A 3,532-nucleotide genomic window follows, 5' to 3' on the forward strand; every position below is an offset into this window, starting at 1 on the left:
CGGACGGGAGGTGCTGGGGGAATGTAAGGGGGTAGTTTGGGGACGGGAGGTGCTGGGGGATGTAAGGGGGTAGTTTGGGGACGGGAGGTGCTGGGGGATGTAAGGGGGTAGTTTGGGGACGGGAGGTGCTGGCAGATTTAAGGGGGTAGTTTGGGGACGGGAGGTGCTGGGGGATGTAAGGGGGTAGTTTGGGGACGGGAGGAAGGGGGGTGTAGGAAGCTGGTTTGGGGATGGAGGGTGATGGGAGGGCGAAGGGGTGTGTTTCGGATGGGTCCTGGGGAGGGTGTAGGCGGCTGATTTGGGAGTGGGTGGGTGCTGGGGGATGTAAAGGAGCCGGGGGCGTGATGTGTGAGCACAGGGGGGTGCTTTGGGTGTGGGTGGGTGCAACACGGGAGCTGGGGAGCTCAGAGACTGGGGCGATCCCGGTACCGGGGCACCTGGCGGTACCGGGCACCGCGCTCCCCGGGGCTGAGCTTTGGGGGGGTTTCTGCCTGCCGGGAAGCACAGGGTTAACGGGCAGCAACGCGGCTGCTGATTTGGGTTCAGAGCCAAAAACAACCCCATCAGGAAGCGGAAGAAGATTCAGTCCCTCGGCTCTTGAGTCCCGCGGTTCTTCGCTCCCACGGCGGAGCGATGGGGACACGGGAGGGTGCGGATGAGACCCCTGGCGCTGGGACACGTCGGGTGCTGACCCTCGGGGGGGTATTTTTTGCTATGGACCCTCCAAAGACTGAGCGAGCACCGCGTTCCCCATCCCCGGCACGGAGCGGGGTGGGGGGGGGGGGTGATTCCTCCTCCCGAGGGGCAGGAAGGATAAACCCACATCAAACCCTCCCACCGAGGGCAAAAGAACGACGATAACGGTGCTAATAAACCCCCCAGTGAGCGTTTATTGTGTCGGGCATCCAGAGAGCAGCCGGAGGGGCCCGGCCTCAGGCTCACGGCTGCCGGGGATGAGCCAAAGAACAGATCGGCACAAATCGCGACTTTATTATAAGATACTTTTACTGTTCAAACAGTTTTATTGTTTTGGTTCGATTTTGGTTTGCAAATAAACACTTTTTAATAGATATATTTATATATTTATATACGGGGGGAAAGGCAGAAACGCAACGGGCCGGTGGGGGGGGGGGGGTCCTTCTCTCTTTTTTTTCCTCATTTTCTAGGGTTTTTTCCCCCAAAATACACTTATGCACGAATAACTGCCATCGACGAGAAACATTCGGCTGTGCCGTGGAGGGGAGACAGAAAAGAACAGAACAAACCGTGCCCGGGACGGCCCCGGCGCCGCCGCCTCTCCCGACCCTCCCCGAGGCTCTTTGGGATCGGGGCTGTGAGGTTTTCCTGCCCCCTGCCCGTCCCCACGCAGGTTCAGCTGGTTCCTCGGGGCTGTGAGGTTTTCCTGCCCCCTGCCCGTCCCCACGCAGGTTCAGCGGGTTCCTCGGGGCTGGGGGTGATGGGCTGGGGGGGTCTGTGCGCTGCTCACGCTCCCCGCTGCACCCCAACCCCCTTTAACTTACTGTGCGTGTGCCCCGGGGTGCTCCCAGGCAGTGGGGCGGGACCCTGGGGGGGCCCCAGACTTCTGCACCCCATTCTTGAGGCCAAATAGTACCCAGAGGTTATTCCCCACCAGGACTGGGGAAGGTCTCCAAACCCCTGTGGGTGAAGGGAGGGGGAACATGCTGGTCCCCCACCTCACCCCACGGCCCCTGCTCACCCCTCTGCGTTATCAGCAGTTTCTGCCGCTGGCTGTTGCCTCGCTGGGTGCACCCAAACAGGCACAACCCAAAGGGCACAACCTGGTGGGCACAACCCCTGGGGCTCCCCCGAGGCTGCCACAGCCTGTCCCTGCCAGCTCCAAGCCGTGGGGCAGCTGCCAGTGCTCCTGGGGCTTTCCCTGGGCAGGCAGCAGAGTGAGGGCTGGCTGATGGAGCAGGTGGTGGAGGGACAGCGTGTTCCTCCGAGGGATGGCTCCTGGGGGAAAACCCCCAACCCTGAAGATTTCACATGCTCACAAGAAGCCCCATTCAGCCCCTTTCCACTGCCCTGAGCCCCTGCCCCCAGCACACCCCCCAGGTCCCCTCAGGACAGTGTCACCCGCTGTGTGTGTCCCCAGTGCCGCTCCCCTCCCCTCCTGCCCCACTCCACGGCAGCTCCTGGCTGAGCTCCTGCACCAGGGCTCGTCCCCAGCAAGGACCCTGTTTGTGTAATCAATGAGCAGCCAATTAGTGGTGTGTTAATGAGAAGCCAGGCCCGTGCTGTCCCCGAGGAGCGGCGCTGGGGGCTGTGAGGTGAACGTCCAGACCTGGGCCCACCCAGCTCCTCCCTGCCCAGCCCAGGACACGAGGCTTTGCTGGGGGTGATCTGGGGATCCTTTGGCTCCCCCTGCAGAGGTTCCAGTGCCAGGTCCCCAGCCCTGCCCACTCCCCTCTGCTGTGTCCCCCCTTCCCTGGGAGCTGGGGTCCCTCCTCACCCTTGCAGCGGGTGCTGCCCCAGGCCTCGGCTCAGGAGTGTCCCCCCATCCCTGTGCTGACAGAGACCCTGAGAGCACAGACCCTGCAGCTCCTGGAGCCCAGCAGCAAAGGCAGCACCATGGTGACTGATTAATTAGGCTTTCTCACTAATTGCTTCACAGCTCTGGCAGATCCCACAGCCAGGGGCACTCTGGGTGACGCCAACAGAGCCCCCCTGGCTCCACACTCTGCCATCCCCTCCCAACACCACCCTCATGATCAGGCTCCTGGGAAGGACCCTGAGGCTGCAGCCAGGAGCAGGGGAAGGACCAGAGGGCTGAGGTTTTGGATTGATTAAAGCCAAAGCTGCCACCTGCCCACCCCCACGTGGGGGGACACTGAGTTAAGGTTTTGTGTCCCGTCAGCCAGAGGAGACGTGCCGAGGTAGCCTGGGCCTTGTGTGCACACATCCTGCTCCAGGGATGGTCCCTCCAGGCTGGAGCCAGCTGTTCTCATGGTGTTAGTACAGATACAAAGAAAAGCCCAGGGAGAGGGAAGAAGCAGGGGTCAGTGTGCCTGCAGGGACCCCCCAGCCCTGGGAAGGTGGGCAGAGGCTCAGATGAACCCTGGGGGAGATGAGACTCACCCCACAGTGGGTCCCAGCCTGGGGGAACAAGGCAACGTGCCCAAAAGCAGGACCCATGATTGTCACTTGAGGCTGTCCCTGTCACACCCCCCCTGCAGCCACAGCTGGGAGACCCAAACCCCACTGTTCCTCCTCCTTCTCTTCCTCCTCCTCCCCAGGGAAGTGGTGCCTTTGAGACAGGGTGTTATGGGGACCCTGACTTGCCCTTTCCACCAGCTCCTCCTGTCCCAACCCTGGTGCTGCCATCCCCACCTTCAGCTCCCTTTGCAAAGCCAACTGGAGCCATCCCATCCCATCCCATCCCATCCCATCCCATCCCATCCCATCCCATCCCATCCCATCCCCTGCAGCCTCACCTCCACAACCTTCAGTGAGACCCTCCAACCTGACCCATCCTCCACCACCCCCCTGCTCCCCTCAGCTGCCTGCAGTG

This window comes from Colius striatus, chromosome 16, assembly GCF_028858725.1.
Source record: "Colius striatus isolate bColStr4 chromosome 16, bColStr4.1.hap1, whole genome shotgun sequence".
Lineage (NCBI taxonomy): Eukaryota > Metazoa > Chordata > Aves > Coliiformes > Coliidae > Colius > Colius striatus.